At 37.6% G+C, this 24,544-nt stretch overlaps 1 pseudogene; it reads left to right on the top strand.

The window, feature by feature from the left end:
- Positions 1-4,948: 4,948 nt before the first annotated feature.
- Positions 4,949-6,493, top strand: LOC134479062 (calpain small subunit 1-like; annotated as a pseudogene).
- The last annotated feature ends 18,051 nt before the right edge of the window (positions 6,494-24,544 follow it).

The following is a 24,544-nucleotide window of genomic DNA, read 5'->3' on the forward strand; positions in this document are numbered from 1 at the left end:
ATGCTACATATGACTCAGTCTTAGAAAAAAGCTTAAAAAATATAAAAACATATTAAATATAAGCTTTGTACTCCTTTGGCATTTTCTAGTTAACCCTTAAACTCTAAATATCACAGATATTACGCCATTGTCACTATTCTAAAGTTCTTGCTTACATTCTTGATTTACTTTTTCTTTTATTGCCTCTAATTGTCCTTTCCAATAGTCTTTCTTAGAACTCTTCTGTTTTATCCATCCCCTGTTTTCAATACTATCAATTTAAATTATACCTCCTATGATTTTCAGATCAAGAATTTATATACTGTTTCCATGTCTTTATTAAATGTCTCTGTTACAGTAAGAATTCATTTCTATTTTCTATAAGCTCTGAATTTTCTTAAAAGTGCTGCTTAAAATTCCCTAAGAGTTCTCCCACGTTGGCTACCAATGTTTGGTATCATAATTTGAATATTAAGGAAGTAATGTTTTCCTGGAAGCTTTTTGGGCTTGTTGGCATGCAACATCGTTAAGGGATTCAAAGGATTTGTGTTTGTTTTTCATAACCTTTGTGTGTGTGTGATTGTGTGTGTGTGTGTGTGTGTATGTTTATGTGTGTGTATGTGTATGTGTGTATATGTGTATGTGTGTGTGATTCTGTGTGTGTGTGTGTATGTGGATGTGTGTGTATGTATATGTGTGTGTATGTGTGTGTATGTGTATGTGTGATTCTGTATGTGTGTACAAATATAAAAGAGGATGTATAAATGCTAAAGTTTAATAGATAATGCCAAATTGTCTTAATAAAATAGCTGTGCCAATTTATAGCCTCATTATCTGAATCCCCATTGCTATATATTTATGCTGATATTCTTAAATTTCTTAAAATTTGACAACCCCATGGAAACATAATGCTATTCCTCTGGTTTTAATTTACATTCTTGTAATCACTAATGAATTTGAGCACTGTTTTATACTTTTATTGCCAAATATTGTTTCCTGTTCTGTGAAAGGCTTGTTATTTTTGCTTATTTTCACAACTTTTTGAAGTATTCTTTTTCTATTTATATATTCTAGACACCAGCTATTTATTAAAAATGCATTGTAAAGTTTTTTCACAATTAGAGCTTGTCTGGTTATCTCCCCAAGGGTTCTTTTGATGAGTGAAAGCCCTCAGTTTTAGTGTTGTCTGATTTATCAGTTCTTTTGCAGCGAGCTAGCACTTTTAGGAGTTTAGTGAGATATTGTTCCCCATAGTTTCATCATGACGCTATTTCCTGTTTACTTCTAAATCTTGTAAGCAATTCTTCTTTCAAGTTTCCTGCAAAGACTGGAATAATACCAGCTGTAGGCGTTGATGTAGTAGGAACTTCAGGGCAGAAGCAGGATATATTGAATGGTGCTACTCTGGCTGCTTTCTCTGAAGTGGTGTGCTCAGAGAAAATGTTTTCTTTCAGTACTGTCTTCTGTCAGTTTCAAGATCAGATATGCCGTGTCTATGATCAACAAATTGGAAATGTTCTTTTGATGGAGCATAGGGCATAAAATAAAACAGGATCCTTTATTTGTTTCAGTGGTAACTTCCCATAATATTATGCTTGTTCATGAAGAGAAGTATGCTGTTTCTCACTGGTACAGTGGTGGATATGTCAGGGCAGATGAGTCTCATCATTCCTCTAGGACAGCATCTCTGCAGCAGACTGGGTGATCAGAAGTAGCCTTAACTGCAGGGCCAAGGCAAGAGGTGATTATTAGTTTATGGGTCATGTATCTCTTTAGCTCTCCTTAGCACTAAGGATCAGTCATTTCAGTCACCCTAGGCAGAGTTGTAGTATTGTCCTTAACAACCACTGACACACAGAACATTGGGCTATCCTGGTGAAGAGGCTGGAAGGCCATGTGTAGCATGTGAGCAAGAATAGAAAGGGCAGTTCAGCCTAGGGAAGAAATGAGGGCTGGTATGTGGTGTGTGTGTGTGTGTGTGTGTGTGTGTGTGTGAGAGAGAGAGAGAGAGAGAGAGAGAGAGAGACAGAGAGACAGAGAGACAGAGAGACAGAGAGACAGAGAGACAGAGACAGAAATAGAGAGATTTAGGGTACATCTTACAACCTCAAACCAATTTAGAAACTGATAAGTCTAGAGATGCTTCTCCTGTGATTCCAAATCCCACCAAGTTGGGATTAAGTATCACAGAATCAAATATATATCTGATTAATGATGAAACAATTCCATCTGAGAGCAAAACAAACAACAAACAAACAGGAAAGTATTCTTAACATCATTTTTACTTACCAACTTGCTTGTCATTTAAGCTGGAATAGAATCCAATTAAAAGTTGAAACATCAAAAATAAATATTTCATTTTACAATGTGCATAAAAAGTCCTACCATCTACAAACTTGAAGATAAGTTGTTTGCAGAAGAGCATTGAAGAAGGCCACTGATTAAATCTGAATTAGTAATATATTTTCCTTTAAGGGTCAGAGGGGAAACAAAACTTTTAAGTCTGTTCCATGTCAGGTATGGGAGCACATACAGGTAGTCTCAGCACTTTGAAGTTGGGGTAGGCAGATTGTGAGAGAATTCAAGGTCACTATAAATTATATACCCAGAACCCTAGATTAAAAACTAAAGCAAAAGCAATAGCAGCAGCAGCAGCAGCAGCAGCAACAACAACAACAACAAAAGCAAAAGAAAGAAAAGAAAATATAAAACGAGACAACCAAAACAAGAACATGTCTTTGCCTGTGTAGAAATGTAGGAATAAATCCAACAAAAGATCCCACTTCAGTTCATAGGCATCATCAAATGAAGAAGACACAACTAAAGACAAAACTCAATATTGGAAATATGGAAGTTCTATCAAACTCATTATTGCCTCAATAAAATCCCAGGCAAACTTTCTCATTTTGTGTGTAGAAATTAACAATATTCATTCTAAAACTTACTCAAAATGAGGAAGCTAAATATTAAAAATTATGCATATCCTATGAAGTGAGTATCATGAAGTATTACAAATCATTACCTCTTGTAAGAAAATAGTTTCTTACCCAGGATCATTATGATGTTTACAACAGAATGGTAAATTTTTGTTAGATTTTTGTTTTACTCCCATTTTTGCAACTGCAACCCACTGAAGATATGTGTGGGAGACAAGGACAGGAATAACCCTTTCCTTTGTTTTCCACAAGACATAATAACCCCTTCATTAATTTCTCAAAAATCAAGCGTTAGAGCACATGTGTTATTTCGAGTTTTAGATGCCATCTTTTGTGCATTTATTAATTTCTGTAGTTTTATGCTAATTTTCTGCTTTCTTGTTGGACCCATTAGATTTCAGGAGTTAGTTCTTTTAAACTCATCAACAATCAAAGATTATGCTTACAAAAATTAACACAAAATGATGATTAGTGAAAACTCCTAGGGCAAACATTTTATATATATGAAATATATACATATACATATACACACATATATAAATTAAACACATATTTTCAGTCGGTTATAGTTGCAAAAATGGAAGTAAAACAAAATGCTAACCAGAATATTCTGTTATAAATACCATAATGACTTTGGGTAAGGAACAATTTCCTTACATCATGTAACAACTACTGATACACAGGTACAGAACATGGTGTTATCATGGTGAAGAGGCCGTATGGCCATGTGTAGCATCTGAGCCCAGGGTAGGAATGTGGGCCTGTGTGTGTGTGTGTGTGTGTGTGTGTGTGTGTGTGTGTGTGTGTGTGTGTAATATATATGATTAGTTTTTTTAATAACACAGTATGGTATAAACAATTCAAATTTAGAGATTAAAGAAAAGTTCAATAGTTCAATATTCTTCATAGCTGTGAGGCAACTATTGTCACTCTGCTTATTTAAAACACATGGGAAATGAGTTCAGAAGATTGTAAGTGATTATTATTTGCACAATTAGTAAGTAGCAATCTGTCACCAGATGGTTCTTCCCCTGCTACAGCTTTTACCAGAGCTCCAGAGAATGACTTTTCTTAGAGTGTGGAATGATGAGCATAAACAGAAAATGTGGAAGAGGTGCACTTTGAAAGGTTTTAAAGTCAGTCTCCAGGTAGACGAAAAATCCATGTAGAATTTCATAATGGTAGTGGCCAGTATTGTTGGGGCTGGAGTGGTGCTATTTTTAATGGGAAAAGTCATGGTAAATTAATTTGAATGGCATGATATCTAGCCTGTCATATGATCACCACACAGCATATGAGGGGAATATATGAGCACCCTTGCAAACTTCTCAGTTACAGCTGTATTTCTATGCTTGTAAATGTGATCAAAGGGTTTCTTTCATTGTAGAATCCTTTGTTGTATCTGGACTTTTATTTCGATTCAAGCTACATTTACCTATGAGCACCAGGAAATCATCCCAGATCAAAGGGTGTTTTCTATCCTGTTTTCATGACTTATCCTTGTAATGCTTCCTGAACTTGTGCAGTAGGAACAGGTTTGTTGCCAGTACTGAAACTGTTTAACAGGTTCAAACTAAATAAAATGTGTTCTCAGCCGAAGTTGGCTTATTAGCCATTGGCTATTATTTCAAATATTAAGGTGATCTGGAAAGAAAAGAAAGGAAATATATTTTCCAAATGAAAGGAGGTGGAGAAAAACGTAAGGAAAGTGGAGGATTCATGATTGGAGGAGAAGTGATGGGAAGAAGAGAAAGTGTATTACTCTAGAAAATTTTCCCTGGTTCAAAATGGAGCAAAAAGAGGGAAGGAAGAACAGAAGAGGCAGACCACGGGGATATCAGATTAATGTATACACCAAATGTGGAATTCCCTAACTTTGATTCTTGGGTGATTTATTAAAATGTCATTATGAGTAAAGTAACACCTTTTGCAGTATTGGTAGGAGGAACAAGATCATGATGCTATGGGCTTAGTTCTTTTATGTCTGTTTTCTTTCTCTTTCCAAACACAGTATACAGACTATGGTTCTAAACATGTATACATTAAAGAAAACAAGTTTATGTTTGTTTGACTCCAAAGGTGAGGTCCGAAGTTGAGCAACCACATCAGGCAATAGATACACTTCTTGTTGACAGCTTCCCAAGGGGTAAAGGAGCTCATACATTAAGGGAGGGGGCATATGTATGTATGTGTGTCCTGCCCCCTCCTCATTTTCTTAAGTTACTAGAAAATTTTCATCACGAAGGCTCTAACCTAGTGACCTCATATAATCTGTTTTTTTCCCTAAGGTTACAATGGCAGACACCATAGTTGAATTATTTCTCCTCCAACATACCCCCACACATGAGAGCTAGGGTAGAATGGGTGCACTGAAACCATTTGTACAACATAGTAGCAACACTAAATAAATAGACATCAATATTGGCTGGGTTGTGGTGGCACATGGCTTTAATCTTAGCATTTGGTAGGCAGAGGCAGCCAGATCTCCGAGTGTTCCAGACCAACCTGGTCTACAGCATGAGTTCCAGGACAGCTAAGGCTATACAGAGAATCCCTGTTTCAAAAACCAAAACCAAAACCAAAACAAAATAGAGACCCCTGTTGAAATTAACAGTGTTTTCTCTTTTGTGTTACATGAATCTTTTAAAATACAATGTCATCTTTCTTATATATAAAATTCATAGTAACTCATTCAGAAATCAATCTAGTATCACTTAAAAAGTTAACAACACCCTAACAGGACACAGCGGGAGGCTTTGCAGCAGGGGAGCAGGACCAGGGACTTCAGGATTCCATTCAGCTGCAATAACATTCTTGCTGAACTCCTTCTTGAAGGGCCGGTGGAGGTGGGAGAAGCAGGGGTCTGGGCGGGAGCCTGGGGAAGGTGCTCAGAGGCCTGATTAGTGGAGCTGCTGGCAGCGGTGGAACTGCCATGTGTGGCGTCCTGGGTGGAGTCATTAGCACCATCCCATCAACGAGGCTGCTGTGCAGTACAACCCTGAGTGCCCCACCTCCATGTAGCCATTACTCTAATATTGAGGCCAACGAGAGTGAAGGGGTCTGTTAGTTCAGGAACCTTTTTGTCCAGCTGGCTGGAGATGACATGGAGGTCAACACCACAGAACTCATGAGTATCCTCAACAGGTCGTGACCAGACACCCGATCTGAAAACTGATGGGTTTGGCATTGACACTTGTCAGAGCATGGTGGCTGTTATGGATAGTGACACCACAGGCAAGCTGGGCTTTGAGGAATTCAAGTACCTCTGGAACAAGATTAAAATGTGGCGGGATATATATAAACGCTTTGATGCTGACTGATCAGGGACCATTGATAGCCATGAACTCCCAGGGGCCTTTGAGGCAGCAGGATTCCACCTGAATGAGCACCTCTAGGACATGGTCATGGTCTTCCGCCGCTAGTCAGATGGGAGCGGGAATATAGATTTCGATAACTTCATCAGCTGCTTGGTCAGACTGGATGCCATGTTCCGTGCTTTCAAGTCTCTTGACAAAAATGGCACTGGACAGATCCAAGCGAACATCCAGGAGTGGTGGCAGCTGACTACGTATTCCTGAATGGGAGTCACAGACCTGCCCCCTCACAGCTCACTATGGAGTCACCTTGAACTTGATCCTGTCTGCAGCCACATTTTTATGGTCATGTCAAGAGGCTACCCAGAGGCGCTTCTTTTCCCAATTCTGGTACTCAGCTTCTAGTCAGCAGCCAGAGCTCAACATGCCCCAGCTTGCTGCACCCTGAGTTACCCCAGGCTCTGAGACAAGCTAGCTTGTACTGCTGAAGGGTCTCTCCACCCTAGAACACCCAATCCACACCCTCTGTGACCTCCATCCTGCCTGTGTGCCAAGCCTAGCACTCCTGTTGCTTCCATGTCCCAAGGGCCCTGTTTTAGTTCTGGGAGAATCATGCCAGTCCCTACACACCCTTTATACACTCACACAGTGACCTCCCAGGCAGCTAAGTAAACTCCGGGCCATCCGAGTGCACACACCAAAGCAAACAAACAAACAAACCAACAAACAAACAAACGAACAAAGTTAACAACATTTCTGTGAAATTAATATACTCATTAGTATAATAAATATGGTCAAATAATTAAAATATTTGGAAAATTTGAAATAGGTTTATTTGTTCAGATTCGATCCAACAAGATTCCTTCCTTTCCTTCCTTCCTTCCTTTCTTCATTTTCTCTCTCTCTTTCTTTCTTCCTTCCTTTCTTTCTTCCTTCCTTCCTTCCTTCCACCTTTCCTACCTTCTTTCCCTCTTTCTCCTCTTCATCCGTCTCTTCTCCCTCTCCTTCTTCTTGCTTAGGTAGGCTTACATTATCAGTTGTATTTGGCAATTAAAATTGTTCTTAGAATAGAAGCCACAGTGAGTGGGGAGGCCTGTCAGGAGGGGACATTCTCTTGGAGACAGGGAGCAGGGAGGAGTGGAGTGAGGAACTGTGGGAGGGCAGACTGGGAAGGGGACAATGAATGGATTGTAAGAAAAAAAAATAAAAGTAATGAAAAAGGACAAAACAGAAGTTAATTTGAAAAAAATAAATTTCTTAATACATATGAAATTTATTGTATATGTGATATATATATTTTACACACACACACACACACGCGCGCGCGCGCGCGCACACGCACACACACACGTAAAGTCTTTGATGAGTCAACTTTTCACATTTCTCCCATTAATTGGAATTGGACATGGTAGCGTTTTAGACTAGATACAATTCTTCTTATCTAGGACTTTAAGAACAAAAGAATAATTTGGACAGCTCTTTTCTTAAGACAGGAACTCTAGTCTGAGAATAATCAAATTCTGTTGAATTTGCAAAATGATCTCCTTAGTCTCATTCAGTATATTAAGCAGTAAGTGAGTGATGATGAGGACTCTTCAGTTCTAATGGAATGAGAATTTTCCTCAGAATTAAATGCCTTCCCTCTTGCGTGCTTTATAAAGCCCTTTGCAATATCAGTAGGGACTGTGTAAAAATAAGAACTAAAACTTAACTGAAATTCTTACTACTCTTATTGTTTTTGTATTATTTTTGACATTAACATATTGCCACATTTCTTCCTTCCCTTTCTTGCATACAACTCTCCCATATACTTCTCCTCCAAACTCATGGTATCTTTTTTTCATTAATTGTTTTTGTATGTATATATATGTGTATATGTAGGTGTATGAGTATATGTATATAATATATATGTATATGATGTATGTTTGTGTTTATGTATGTGTATTTGTATATTATGCATATATATGATGTACATGCATATATATGCATATACATTTCTAAATATACTGTTCAGTCCATTATAATGCTATCTTATGAATATTTTCTTACCACTTGGTAAGACCATTTGATGTTGCCTATGTTAAGCTCACATTCAGCATTCATGGTTGTGTGAACTTAAGCTTGTAGTTCCTTATGTTGCTAGGAGACACACTAATTTGTGTGCTCTTCCCATGGATGACCACTTTTGCTCTCAGCTTTCTCTGGTTGCCTGTAGGATTGAGGTCTTGGCTTTGGCATGTCCACTTTGGCGTGGCTGTTGGTGTTGCCTATGTTAAGCTCACATTCAGCATTCATGGTTGTGTGAGCCTAAGCTTGTAGTTTCTTATGTTGCTAGGAGACACAACCTCATACTTTAGTTTAAAGAGAAGTAGATGGAGGCTATTTTTTTTAATTTTTGATTTAGACCAGAATTAAAAACAATACTTTAAGAAAGGCCTCAAATTAATATAGATATCAGTTACCTCATTATAAAATAAGCTGTCTTCTAATTTCCTTCTGGCTGTAATATTGTATTCACGTGTTTGGTCACTTTCAGGTTTCTCATGTTTGTATTGATGCCTACCTACTGAGAGCACTAGTAGATTTTTGGTCCATATCTTCAGAATTTACGTGATGCTATTGTATGTCTGATCATTGTTCGTATCCAGCTTTATTTATCATTTTGCCCTTTTCTGTAGAGTTTAGTGTGATAGATAATTATATTTTTAAGTGACTTTCTTATGTGTCATATGAATTTGACAAAATAAAATTATGTCAATGGACCAAGGACATTTCTAAGACATTTCACAATTAAAATCAGAGCCACAGTTAAGTAGTAATATATTGGTGAAGTATAACATCTGTATTAGAAAGTACTGATTAGTACAGGAATTTTTCTACACTCTCCAAATGGAATAAATTAGGCAAAAATTAAGAAGCTATGTAAATTAATATATACATATTGATAAACACTTTTTATACTGTCGGTAGACAGCAATTAATGTCTGGTTATCTGAAAAGGTAACAGGCCACACTCACTTGATAGTAAGAATCTTCAGATACATCAGGGATGAGCTGGGATCTCAGCCTCAGATATTTCATAATTTGTTTGCTAAGTAAGAAGAAATGATATGCTTCTTGTGTGTCTGGGCAAGAGGTGCCCTTCCTTTCATGACATTTGTCAGCCAATGTAATCTGGTGGAAGATAATATGACCACCTTCCGTCTCTTATATACAAAAGGAGTTTGGCTAGTTAAAACATTCTGATGTGTTTCCTTAATACTAGTCAAATTTGGGGTTGGGTGGGTATAGCTCAGTGGTATACGTTCACCTGGCACACTGAAAGCCCTATGCTATATCTCCAGCATGAAAAAAAAGTAGAATTAAATTTCTATAAAAATATTACCCAAAGATATTTTTGCTGCTGCTGTTGTTTTTACTCAAGACTGAGTAAATGTATCAAGACAACTCACAAGGAGCAATAGCCACAAAAAAACTGAGCAGTGCATGACTAGCTTCTAATAAACATTTCATGTGTGCTGATAAAATTATGGTGTGGCCTACTTTTCACTTGCCAGTCCTCAGTAGAATTCAGAAGATCTTCTACTTTTATGCAAATTGCATCTTGTGGTCCTATATACAGTAGAGAGAACTATTTTTGCTTTGGAAGTTGTCAGTTGGAGACCTTTCATCTCTCTCCCCTTGGGTTCTTTATTTCTCACAATCAAATATTATTTTTATATTTCTGGCTTCCGGGTAGATGACACTTATACTGATACCAAATATATGCCCATGGTAAATATTTGACTTTAATTTTTGATATTTGAAGGTTATAAATATTCTTCCTTTCATTGCAATCCTATTTTGTGTTAGTCACTAATGTTTTTTGACAGGAAGCATTTAACTTCCATATTTCAAGTCCTTGATAAATTTGCATCTGTTAGCCCCCATGACTTTCTTTGGGTGGAGTAGTCTGGTCAACTCTGATGAGAAAGCTTTAAACAAAAGTGATATATTACCTCCCAATGGGAATGTCATACTATCTTTGGGAAGTTCTACAAATTATTCATTTCTCCACTAAGCTGACTACTGGATAGGAGGAATAGGCAATTCTTCACTCTCTGGGTCCCTAGGTAATGAAAACTCCCTTTGCTAACCCGTGATGAATATACCCTGTGAGAGAGATGTAATTACATTTCTAGGCACTGAGATAATTATTGCAGTAAATTCTAGCCTTTCCTGACTCATTTCCATGCAAAATTCCATTTCACAATGCTGGATACCATTTATTTTTATAATTAATTAATTATTGAAAAGAATCTTTTCATATATGATATTTTGATAATGATTTTTTGTCATCATCTCCTCCCATATCCTCCCCATACCCTGACTTATTCAACTCTGCACCTTCTTTCTGTCCTGCAGAAAAGAAAATTTAAAAAAAAAACAAGCAAGAATAAAATAAAGCAGACAAAATAAAAACTAACAAAAACAAACCAAAAAATCTGGGTCAGGATTCTTCCAATTTTCTCCTGTGTCCAGAGCTCACCCAGCCCCACAGCTCTCTGTAACCAAATCCTATGGGGAAGAGAGCGGGACTCTCAGAAGTGTGGACAACCCTGAGAGCTCAGGGGAGACCACCACTTCTGCTTACATTCCTAGTCTAAGAGGAACCCACCTGGAGACCTCCGGACACAGGAACCCAGGAGCAGTCTGGGACAGGATCCTTCTTGTTTCTGCCTGAGCCCAGAGCTGACCCTCTGTCACAGCTCTCTGAACTCAGATCTGGCTGAAAGAAAACAGGTCTATAGGAGTGCTGACACAAGCTTACAGAAGAGTCAAGCCAATATCAGAGACAGCAAGAGCAGCTAACACCAGAGACAACCAGATTGCCAGAGGCAAGTGCAGAAACCTAAGAAACAGAAACCAAGACTACTTGACATCATCAGAGCCCAGTTCTCTCACTAAGGAAGATCCTGGATATCTCAACACTACAGAAAAGCAAGATTTGGATTTAAAAATCACATCTCATGATGATGATAGAGCACATTAAGAAGGTTATAAATAACTCCCTTAAAGAAATACAGGAAAACACAGGTAAACAAGTAGAAGCCTTTAGAGAGGAAGCACAAAAATCCCTTAAAGAACTACAGGAAAACACAACCAAACAGGTGAAGGAGTTGAACAAAACCATCCAGGATCTAAAAATGGAAAAAGAAACAATAAAGAAATCACAAAAGGAGACAACCCTGGAGATAGAAAACCTAGAAAAAAAAAAGATCAGGAGTCATAGATGCAAGCATCACCAACAGAATACAAGAGATAGAAGAGAAAATCTCAGGGAAGAAGATACTGTAGAAAACATTGAAACAACCATCAAAGAAAATGTAAAACGCTAAAAGCTCCTAACCCAAAACATCCTGGAAATCCAGGACACATTGAGAAGATCAAACCTAAGGATAATAGGTATAGACGAGAGTGAAGACTCCCAACTTAAAGGGCCAAGAAATATCCTCAACAAAATTACAGAAGAAAATTTCCCTAACCTAAAGAAAGATGCCCATAAACATACAAGAAGCCTACAAAATGCCAAATAGATTGGACCAGAAAAGAAATTCCTCCAGTGATAAGTGAATATTAGCCCCAAAACTCGGATTACCCAATGATACAATACACCCACATATACACACAAATGCACAAATGTGACCACATACAGACTCTTTTGTAACATGGTAGATATGGAGATAACTGGTAAGCATAGGCTAAGTTCATTTATTTGTAGGAGACAATAACTACAGATGAAAGATTTCCCCAGATACTTTAGAGTTTCCCAGAAAGCATTTATCAGAAACATTTTTCATTGATGATGTAAATATTTTCAAGGCCTATGAAACTTGTGCATCAAAAACCAGTTTTCTTTTTAAGTGCAGGATTTCTCAGATGAAATTTGGGATAAAAAGGTGTATTCTCATAAAACTACCAACATTTTTTGTATATGTACATATTTGCTCCATGGCAAGGAAGGGCAAAAGTTAAACAGCAATAAAATTCATTCAGTAATTTGCCGATGAGTCTGAGCAGAAGGACTCCGTGCTTTAAAGACTAAACTTGTAACAGATTGAGCAAATACTAGAACAATTTTATAATTAGTGAATACATGTAACTTGAGAAACATTATTAAGAAATGTTATCTACCAAAAAGAGTATACAAATTCAGCACAATCTCCATCAAAATTATAATACAATTCTCCATAGAAACTAAAAGAAAAATTTCTAGATACTTGTTGAAACACTCAAAGACACACAAAAATAAACCACCACCACCAACAACAAAAACGGGTAGCTAAAACAATCCTGAGTAACAATGAAGAACTGTGATAGGCATCTCCCTCCTCAAACTCAAATTTCACTCAAGAGCTATCATACTAAAGACAGCATAGTATTGGTAAAAAACAGATACATTGACCAGTGGAATCAAACTGAAGACAAGAAATGAATGATATACTATATACCAAGTGATACCTGATTTCTTTTTTTATAAAGAAGTGAGAAATACAGACTGGGGAAAAAAAACAGCATCTTCAACAAACAGTGCTGGTCAAACTAGATGGCTGTCTATGTAGAAGAATGCAAATAGATTCCTGTGTTCCACCCTGTACAATTCTTAACTCCAAATAGACTAAAAATCTCACCGTAAAGCCAGATAAAATAAGTCTGATAGAAGAGAAAGTAGGGAATAATTTTGAACTCACTGTCACAGGTAAGGAATTTCTCAACAGAACACTGACAGCAAAGACACCAAAATCAATGATAAATAAATGGGACCTCATGACACCAAAAAGCTGCTGTATGGAATAGGGCATCATCAATCAGCCAGCTACAGAATATGAAATTATTGTTTCCAACTACATATACAATGGAGGGCTAATTTCTGAAATATATAAAAGATGAAAAAATTGACGTTAAGAAAACAAATAACTCAATTAAAAATGTGGCACATGTCTCAACAAAATTCTCAAAAGACAAAACACAGAAAACTCAGAAAAAAGAAATGTTCAGCATCCTCAGTCATAACAAAAATGCAAATCAAAGCTACTTTGAGATTTCATCTTATTAACAGTGAGGATGGCCAAGATCAATAAAATAAATGACAGCTCATGCTGGCAAGGGTGTAGAGTAAGAGGAATTCTCATCCATTGTTGCTGTGAGTGAAAAATTTACAGTCACTATGGAAATCAGTGTGGTTGTTCCTCAGGAAGATGAGAATAGATTCACCTTAAGATCCCATTATATTATTCTTGGGCATATACCCTAAGGACTCCATATGCCACTATGGAGACAACTGTTCATTCATGTTCATTGCTACTCTATTTATGACAGCCAGAAATTAGGAACAGCCTAAATATCCATCAGTAGGCAAATGGACAAAGAAAATATAGTGCATTCATACTATGAAATAAGGTAACCCAGAACAAAAAAGACAGATACGATATGTATTTTCTTGTGTGTGGATGTTAGCACTTGTACTTTTAACATCCATGCTACTACCTATATAGTCTCAGAGGTTATGTATACTGTATGGGACTAGAGGGGAGGGAAGGAACACTTTGGGTGTAGAAATAGAATATGTAATTATGGAGAGATAGGGGGAAGGTGAAAACTGTGGCTTTAACAAAGAAGGGGTGGGAAAACAGGGGAGTAAGGGGAGGGACAGCTAACACTAAGAGCCATTTGAGGGATTATATAAAAACCTACTACCGTATGATATATATATATATATATATATATATATATATATATATATATATATATCTCCAAGGTTATTGATTGCCCTCCACACTCATAATAAAGCCCTTCTGCTTTAGATAGACAGTACCTATATAACTCACTGAACATGAAGAAGTCTACCCAATGCCTACCTATGGCTTTTACGATTATTAACTAATGTTTATGGTAATAGAAGGTATTCCACATGCTTCCAGAGGAGAAAGCTAAAAACTAGCTCTGCCACAAAACCTTTGATCTACAATGGTAAACTGTCTTCATGATACACTGGTACAGTAGTTGCACTAAAGTTGAGGGAGTAACCAACCATTGTCTGATTGGATTGAACACTCATTTCCTGAGATGGAACCAATCTCACTGCCTTGAGTGGCCAAGAACTGAGACTAGATAGGCTATGAACATAGGGGAAAACCAAGTACTATTGTCCTGCTAATGAAACTTTACAATAAAATGATTCCACATATCCATAAGCTGATGTCTATCTCAACCAGCAGCAGATAAGACCCTTCCTGCAGCAGATGGGAACTAATACAGAAACCCATAACTGAACAATGTTCAGAGAGTGAGGGATCTTGAAACAGTCAGTCATAAATGGAATGTCTCTATCAAATTTCTCCCCTTAGGGTTCAAGGAACAAAGCAGAAGAAGAGAAAGCAAGATTGTTAAAGCCAGTTGGGAGTGGAAGACTTGGAGGAAATAAGGCCTTCTAGACACAAAAGAGTTCATTGGACCTCACAGAGACTATGGCAGCATGTACAGGGCCATCAGAGGTCTAAGCCAAATGGGATCCCAGTGCTGAGAAGAGAAGTGGGCACAAGTACCAATCCCTAAACCAGAAGCCATCTCTAACTGACAACCACTGCCAAAAGAAAAATAGTTTTCTCCTATGGAATCTCATGGAGTACAAAACCACACAGGTGAGGCTCCATGCTAAGTAGTAGATAGCCATTTAAAAAATGAACTCAAACGTTTGGTGATGCTTTGTCTCAATAATGCTTTGTTTGGGCATTTTTGTACCTTACTTGTCTTTTGTTTATCTATTATGATTACTGATTTTGTTGGGTTTTTTCTTTCTTTCTTTACTTTACTTTACAACCTGACCATAGTTTCCCCTCTCTCCCCTCCTCCTGGTCCTTCCCCCAACATCCCATACCTCTTACCCAGTCCTCCCTTTCACTTTAGAAAATGGGAGGCCTCCCAAGGATATCGATCAGCCTTGGATGATCAAGTAGCAGTAAGTTTGGGCACATCTTCTACTGAAGCTAAACAAGGCAGCCCAGTAAGAGGAAAGGGTCCCAAAGGCAGGCAACAGAATGAGAGACTGTATTTTTCTTTTATCTTTTCTTTCACAGGATATTTTCTTTATTTCAACACTTTTTCAAATGTTATCCCTTTCCTGGTTCCCTCTCCAGAAGCACACTATACCATTCCCCCTCACTTTGCTTCTCTGAGGGTGCTTCCCCACTCACCCACCTACTCCTTCTCAACTCCCCACCCTGGCATTCACCTACACTGAGGCATCAAGCCTTCAAAGGACCAAGGGCCTCTCCTCACACTGATGCCCAACACGGCCACCCTCTGCTACATATGTGGCTGGAGCCATGGGTCCATCAATTGTACTCTATGATTGGTGGTTTAGTCCCTGGGAGCTCTGGTGGGTCTGGATGGTTGATGTTGTTCTTCCTATGGGATTGCAAATCCCTTCAGCTCCTTTAGTTCTTTCTCTAACTCCTCTATTGGGGACCCCATGCTTAGTCCAATGGTTGGACACTAGCATCCTCCTCTGTATTTGTCAGACACTGTCAGAACCTCTCAGGAGACAGCTATATCAGGCAATTGTCAGCAAGCACTTCTTGGCCTCTTCAATAGTGTTTGGGTTTTGTGTCTATATATGGCATGGATCCCCATGTGTGACAGTCTCTGGAGGGCATTTTCTTCAGAGAATGCTCCACTCTGTCTCTGAATTTCCTTGACCTTGGTACAGGGCAGTAAGAATGGATCCGTTTGTATTCCTCTACATGCTGACTGTCACTTGAACTAGCACCATTTGTTGAAAATAGTTTTTTTTTTCCCCAACTGGGTGGTTTTAGTTCCCTTGTCAAAGATCAAGTGACCATAGTTGTGTGGGTTCATTTCTGGCTCTTCAATTCTATTCCATTGATCTGCCTTCCTGTCTCTATACCAGTACCACACAATTTTAATCAGAATTGCTCTGTAATGCATCTTGAGGTCAGGGATGGTGATTCCACAAGAAGTTCTTTTATTGTTGAGGATAGTTTTCATTAGCTTCGGTTTATTGTTATCCCAAGTGAATTTGCATATTGCTTTTTCTAACTCTATGAAGACTTGAGTTGGAATTTTGGTGAGGATTGCATTGAATCTGTAGATTGCTTTTGGCAAAATGGCCATTATTTATAATATTAATGCTGCCAATTCATTAACATGGGAGACCTTTCCATCTTCTGAGATTTTCTCAATTTCTTTCTTCAGAGACTTGAAGTTCTTGTCATACAGATCTTTTACTTACTTAGTTCGAGTCATACCAAGTTATTTTATATTATTTGTGACTATTGTGAAGGGTGTTATTTCCCTAATTTCTTTGTCAGCCTGTTTATCCTTTGAGTAGAGGAAGGCTCCTTATTTGCTTGAGTTAATTTTATACCCTGACACTTTGCAGAAGTTTTTTATCAGTTCTCTGGTGGAATTTATGGCATACTATCATATCATCTACAAATAATGACATTTTAATTTCTTCCTTTCCAATTTGTATCCTTGGACCTCCTTTTGTTGTCAGATTACTCTGGCTAGGACTTCGAGTAGTACATTGAATAGGTAGGGAGAGAGTGGGCAGCCTTGTTTAAACTCTGATTTTAGTGGGATTGTTTCAAGTTTCTTTCCATTTAGTTAGATGTTGGCTACTGGTTTGCTGTATATTGCTTTTACTGTGTTCAGGTATGGGCCTTGAATTCCTGATCTTTCCAAGACTTTTACCATGAAGGGGTGTTGAATTTTGTCAAATGCTTTCTTAGCATCTAATGAGATGATCATGTGGTTTTCTTCTTTGAGTTTGTTTATATAGTGGATTATGTTGATTGCTTTCCATATATTGAACCATCTGTGGCTCCCTGGGATGAAGCCTACTTGATCATGATGGATGATAGTTTTGATATGTTCTTGGATTTGGTTTGCAAGAATTTTATTGAGTATTTTGGCATTGAAATTCATAAGGGAGATTGGCCTGAAGTCCTCTTTCTTCATTGCATGTTTGTGTGGTTTAGGTATAAGTGTAATTGTAGCTTCATAGAAGGAGGTGGGTAGTGCTCCTTCTATTTCTATAACATGGAATAGTGTGGACAGTGTTGGTTTTAGGTCTTCTATGAAGGTCTGATAGAATTCTGCATTAAACCCGTCTGGTGCTGGACCCTTTTGCTTGACCAACTTTTAATGACTGCTTCTATTTCTTTAGGAGTTATGGGGTTGTTTAGATGGTTTAGCTGATCCTGATTTAACTTTGGCACCTGGTATCGGTCTAGAAAATTGTCCATTTCCTCCAGATTTTCCAGTTTTGTTGAGTATAGGCTTTTGTAGTACGATCTGATAATTTTTTGGATTTTCTCATTTTCTGTTGTAATGTCTCCATTTTCATTTCTGATTTTATTAATTTGAATACCGTTTCTGTGTCCTCTGGTTAGTCTGGCTAAGAGTTTATCTATCTTGTTGATTTTTTCAAAGAACCAGCTCCTGGTTTTGTTGATTCATTATATAGTTCTTTTTGTTTCTACTTGGTTGATTTCAGCCTTGGGTTTGATTATTTCCTGCCTTCTACTCCTCTTGGGTATATTTGCTTCTTTTTATTCTAGAGCTTTTAAATATGCTGTCAAGCTGCTGATGTATGCTCTCTCCTGTTTCGTTTTCCAGGCAGTCAGAGCCATGATTCTTCCTTTAAGCACTGCTCTCATTGTGTCCCATAAGTTTGAGTAAGTTGTGTCTTCATTTTCATTAAATTCTAAAAAGTCTTTAATTTCCTTCTTTATTTCTTCCTTGACTAAGTTATTATTGAGTAGAGCATTATTCAGCTTCCATATGTATGTGAGCCTTCTGTCATTTTTGTTCTTGATGAGAGCAGACTTTGTCCATTGTGATCTGATAGGATGCATGGTATTATTTAAATCTTCTTGTGTTTGTTGAGGCCTCCTTTGTGACCAATTATACAGTCAATTCTGGAGAAGGTACATGAGGTGCTGAGAAGAAGGTATATCTTTTGTTTTAGGATGAAATGTTCTATAGATATCTGTTAAATCCATTTGGTTCATAGCTTCTGTTAGTTTCTCTGTGTTTCTGTTTAGTTTAGGTTTCCATGATCCGTCCATTGATGAGAGTGGGGTGTTGAAGTCTTTCTCTATTATTGTATGAGGTACAATATGTGTTCTGAGGTTTAGTAATGTTTCTTTTATGCATGTAGGTGCTCTTATATTTGAAGCATAGATATTCAGGATTGAGAGTTCATCTTGGTGGATTTTTCCCTTTGATGAATATGAAATGGTCTCCTTTATCTTTTTTGATAACTTTTGTTTGAAAGTCAATTTTATCCAGTATTAGAATTGCTACTCCAGCTTGTTTCTTGGGACCATTTCCTTGGAAAACTGTTTTCCACAGTTTTACTCTAAGGTAGCTTCTGTCTTTGTCACTGAGGCGTGTTTCCTGTATGCAACAAGATGCTGGGTCTTGTTTATGTATCCAGTCTTATTTTATGTCTTTTTATTGTAGAACTGAGTCCACTGATGTTGAGAGATATTAGGTACCAATGATTGTTGTTTTCTTTTATTTTTGTTGTTAGATGTGGAATTATATTTGTTTGGTTATCATCTTTTGGGTTTGTTGCAAGAAGAGTACTTTCTTGCTTTTTCTAGGGTGTAGTTTTCTCCTTGTGTTTGAGTTTTCCATCTATTATCCTTTGAAGCGCTGGTTTTATAGAAAGATATTATGTAAATTTGGTTTTGTCATGGAATATCTTGGTTTTTCCATCTATGTTAATTGAGAGTTTTGCTGGATATAGTTGCCTGGGCTGGCATTTGAGTTCTCTTAGGGTCTGTATGACATCTGCCCAGGATCCTCTTGCTATCATAGTCTCTGGTGAGAAGTTTGGTGTAATTCTGATAGGTGTTCCTTTATATGTTACTTGACCTATTTCCCTTACTGCTTTCAATATTCTTTCTTTGTTTTGTGCATTTGGTATTTTGACTATTATGTGACAGGAGGAATTTCTTTTCTGGTCCAATCTATTGGGAGTTCTGTAGGTTTCTTATATGTTTATGGGCATCTGTTTCTTTAGGTTAGGGAAGTTTTATTCTATAATTTTGTTGAAGATATTTACTGCCCCTTAAATTTGTGCATATCTCTTTTCTATACCTATTATCTTTAGGTTTGATCTTCTCATTGTGTCCTTGATTTCCTGGATGTTTTGCATTAGGATCTTATGGTGTTTTTCATTTTCTTTGATTTGTTGTATCAATTTTCTATGGTATCTTCTTCCACTGAGCTTTTCTCTTCTATCTCTGTTGGTAGTGCTTGTGTCTATGACTCCTGATCTCTTTCCTAGGTTTTCTATATCCAGGGTTGACTCCCTTTGTGATTTCTTTATTGTTTCTATTTTCATTTTTAGATCCTGGATGGTTTTGTTCAATTCCTTTACTTCTTTGGTTGTGTTTTCCTGTAATTCTTTAAGGGATTTTTGTGCTTCCTCTTTCAGGGCTACTACTTGTTTACCTGCGTTGTTCAGCATTTCTTTTCTTTTCTTTTTTAAATTTTTATTAGATATATCTCTTTACTTACATTTCAAATGTTATTCCCCTTCCCGGTTTCCTGTCCATAAGCCCCAATCCCCTCTCCTCCCCTCCCCCATACAGGTATTCCCCCAATACTTCCCTGTTACTGCTCCCCCCATATTCTCCTGCACTGCGGGTCCAACCTTGACAGGACCAAGGGCTTCCCCTTCCACTGGTGCCCCAACAAATCTATTCTCTGCTACAAACGTTCTGTATTTCTTTAAGGTAGTTGTTTATGTCCTTCTTAAAGTCCTCCAGCATCATTATGAGATGTGATTTTTAAATCCAAATCTTGTTTTTCCAGTGTTTGGTGGTATCTGGGGCTTGCTGTGGTGGGGGAACTGTGTTCTGATGATGCCAAGTGGCCTCGTTTCTGTTGCTTAGCTTCTTGCCTTTGCCTTTTGATCACCATCTCCTTATCTCTGGCGTTAGCTGGTCTTCCTGTCTCTGACAGTTTCTTTACCCTTCTGTAAGCCTGTGTGTAAGCACTACTGGGAGACCAGCTCTCTCCCAGTTGGATCTGGGTACAGAGAGCTGTGGCACAGGGTCAGCTCTGTGCACAGGCAGTAGCTGGAAGCCATTTTACCATTCTTGATGTAAGGTTGAAACACTCTGTCTTGATCTGCTACAAGTAAACATAGTGGCTGGGAATTTCTGGATTCAACAGTCATGTCATGTCCAGAAGCCAGAGTTTCAAAGCTTTGTACCCCATCATTTGTCTCTTTATTTTCTTTGTAATTTCTCTTTAGTCATATTCCCTGAACCTTATTGAGGATAGTGGTAGTGTGATATAAATATTGCACCTTGACTAGTTATGAGTCTTTAAATTACTGACTGGAGTCTTATATGTAGAAATCTTAGCCCTCAATGTGAGTATTAAGAGATCAGGATCATTGAAAGGTTATTTCATCTGAATTCATCACCCAGAATTTCACAGCAGCTATGTTTACTTGTAGATCAAGATAGGGCGTGTCAATCTTCTACCAGGAATAGGAAAGTGCTACAGGAGGCCCCACCACTAGCTGAGAAACTATTAGTAGTTAATGACTTTGACGAAGGAGGTTTGTTTTTATTAGAGTTAGGTTTAATACCCATAGATATTCTTTATCAAATTAAGAAAGTTTCCATCTAATAGTAGTTTACCAAGAATTTTAAAAATCAAAAATAAACATTGGATTTAGTCAAATTTTCTTCTGTGTTTACTAATGTGATCACGTGATTTTAGTCTATGATGGCTACATTGTTTTTTGGAGTGTTGGCCCATGCATTTTTGGACATTTGGCCTCAAACCATCTCAGCAATGGTATAATGTATAATCTTTAAAAAAGTGTGTTGAATTTTATATACTAATATTTTATAAATGATATCTATATATTTATGAATATATATGTCTCTCTCTCTCTCTCTCTCTCTCTCTCTCTGTATGTGTGTATGTGTGTGAGTGTCTGTGTGTGTGCTTTCTTACAGTGTCTTTGAGGAAAACGTTTTGTTGTATTTGGTGGAAGATATGGATGCTTCTAGAATAAAACAATAGTTACAAATATAAAAGCAAAAATTGTCTATGTCTATCCATGGGACTTCTTTCTCCTTTTATTTGAGAGTTATTTATTTATTTATTTATTTATTTATTTATTTATTTATTTAATGTATGTGAGAACACTGTCACTGTCTTCAGACACACAGAAGAGAGCATTAGATCCCATTACAGATGGTTGTGAGCCACCTTGTGGTTGCTAGGAATTGAACTCAGGACCTCTGGAAGAGTCGTTAGTGCCCTTAACCGCTGAGCCATCTCTCCAGCCTCTTCTTTTTCTTTTTTTTAAATCATACATCCTGTCTCCCTCTTAAGGAACTCATGATATTTGGCACACTTTTGTCTTACCATCTCTTCAAAGCTGTATGTCAGATTCTGCTTTATTTAAATATCCAATATAATTTCACTTTATACATATAGAGATTGACCAAAAGCAAAGATTCTTCTCTGTATCTTTAACAATTTTTTTCAGAAAAATAATGTTGCTTTATTGTATTCTAAGTACTATCATTAAAATGGAAAGCACTCTCGCCTCCCCAAAGAATGAAGGTTAAGGAAGGAACAGGGATTAAAGAGAAACAGCTTCCTCTTCTGCTCCATAATCATCTGTGGTAGTTTGAATATTGTTGGCCCAGGAAGGGACACTATTTAGAGGTGTGGCCTTGGAGGAAGTATGCCACTGTTGGAGTGGGCTTTGAGACTCTAATCCTAGCTCCCTCGAAGCCAAGTTTCTCTTGTTTGCCTTCAGAACAATATGCAGAACTCTGGGCTCCTCCTATGCCATGCTTCTGCCTAGAAAATAATGGACTGAATCTCTGAACCTGTAAGCCAGCCCCAATTAAATGCTGTCCTTAAAAGAGTTGCCTTGGTCATGGTGTTTGTTCACAACAGTAAAACCATAACTAAGACAGCATCCATATAGCAATTTGTCTAAGTATTGTTGCCTGATTTTGTTGAATAATAAACTCAGGTTTTTTAATTTAAAATATTTTAAAATTAGGTTTCTAGCACCTCCAGCCAAATTATACCTGGTATCCTTTGTTATTTATAAAAAAAAAATTCAAGACCCAAATAGGTAACATGATTTTCTCTAGATTCACAATTAGAATCGGAATAAAACCCTCAAGCTTTCAGGCCAGAATTCTGACTGTCGCAGCCCTTTGCACTTTAATTGTGATTCCTGTAGCACAGCTTGGGAGACTGGTGATTTTTCCATCTTGCTTCAGGTTCATTGTACATCCTCAGACTTTATCAACCCTCCTGTGTCACTTGCAGGATGAAGTTCCCAATTGTTCATGCTCCTGACACAGAGGCAATAGAACTGACAGATTCAGAGGCAACAGAAGAGATGGCTTTTTGTTCAGAGTATTTGTCTTGTATGAAATAAATAAATTTGAGCTCTGATGGCATGCCTTGTGAATAATCCTTCCATGGGATATTCAGAGCACTACCTTTTCCAAGGCTACAGCGGCTATCATCAATGGAAGTGTCTGTTCTACTCAGCTGGACTCTAAAAATTAGAATTTTAATCTTTCTTCTAATATGAAAACTTCACAAACTGCCCTTTAGAAATTCTAAAGCTAGGGAATACTGTAGAATTTGTTTTGATGAGTACCTGACTGTTGATTTTAGCACTATAGGAAAACATTTAGTAGGATTTTGGAAAACATACTGCTCCCTTGTCAAATATGTGGGAAGCTTGGATTCAAATCATCTTTGGCTTTCCAGTTTATTGCCACTATTGAAGTAATTTGTTGGTTCAGTCCTTTATCAGCATAACTCAGAAAGAAAAGCAGAAGGCCTCTCAACAAGTTGGCCTTGACTTATGAGGAAAGTATTATGGAGGATTCTTGCTCCTGCCTCTCTGATCCTTCAGAACAACTTAGGGAGGCATTACAAATTTTAGTGAATTTCATTTTTAAAGTGTTTGTATGTGGAATTTCTCCAACCAACAGCAAAGGCAAAAGCAGCCGCAATAGTGTTGCTGCTCTTAGCAATTCAACATTATGTGGTTCAGGGCGGTGTCAGCATGGTGCAAGTGCTAACCCAGTCAATAGGATGTCTGTGAACATTGCATAAGCCAAGTGAATCCACAGTAAACAGCACAAAAGTACAACAGAAATTGTGACTGTGGCCATTATCTTACCAGATTGCATTAAAAAAAAATAAGAGTAGCTCTTTTTGAAGTAGTATAAAAATCCTGCCGTCTGAATAGAACATCCAACTTAGGGTCTATCTCTTTTTGAAGTAGTGTAAAAATCCTGCCGTCTGAATAGAACATCCAACTTAGGGTCTATCAGTAAGGGAGTAAAATTTCTGGGGACATCTGCATTTCCTAAATCTGCACAGAAGTGGGCCTAGTCATGCTACAGATGTCACCGATGTGGTACTTCTGCAACTGATGGTGTGGATTCCTTAATAGATGACTAGAGAAGAGCAATATTTTTCTGCAACTCACAGATGTAACTTAGTCCTTAACTTAAAGACTGACATTCCTAGTCTTTACATTTCTTTAGTCCTTTGAGCAACATTTGATAAAGGAAGGGAATAGATCTACTAGTAGCCTGTGTAACATTTGAACTTTGTGGAATGAAAAAGTAAAAGCAGTTATGATTCAATAAATAGCTCCATGAGAGGCAAGAGAGAGAGAGAGAGAGAGAGAGAGAGAGAGAGAGAGAGAGAGCGCGAGAGAGAGAGATTTCAGATCTCAGCACGTCAAGGTGATATCTAGCTGCAGGGGACCCAGTGCACTTGCCTGGTTTCTGTGGATATCCACATGTATGTGCATATATCCCTCCTCAGATCTAATACATACATACACATATAATGTAATATAATAAATATATAAATATAATATAAATATAAAATTTATATAAATATAAATATAAATATATAATAAAAATAAAGACTACATCTTTAAGAAAAGCTTCCTAGATTTTATGGTCTGAAAAATCAGAAACAGATCCTCTTGTACTGTATTTGCTCCTAGCCCAATTCACTCAATAGGAGGGGTGATTTGAAAGAGTAGCTCATGTCTTGAACTCCATTAGTTCAGTAGAAATTAAAGAATTGCCAAATGTCTAGGGATGTATCTCTCTGGTAGAGTGTTTTCCTAGCATATGCGAGGCCCTGGATTCCATGCTCAGTGCCACAAAACAAACAACATAAAAGAACAAAAAAAACTTCTTAGAG

Source organism: Rattus norvegicus, chromosome 5 (genome assembly GCF_036323735.1).
Source record: "Rattus norvegicus strain BN/NHsdMcwi chromosome 5, GRCr8, whole genome shotgun sequence".
Taxonomy (NCBI): domain Eukaryota; kingdom Metazoa; phylum Chordata; class Mammalia; order Rodentia; family Muridae; genus Rattus; species Rattus norvegicus.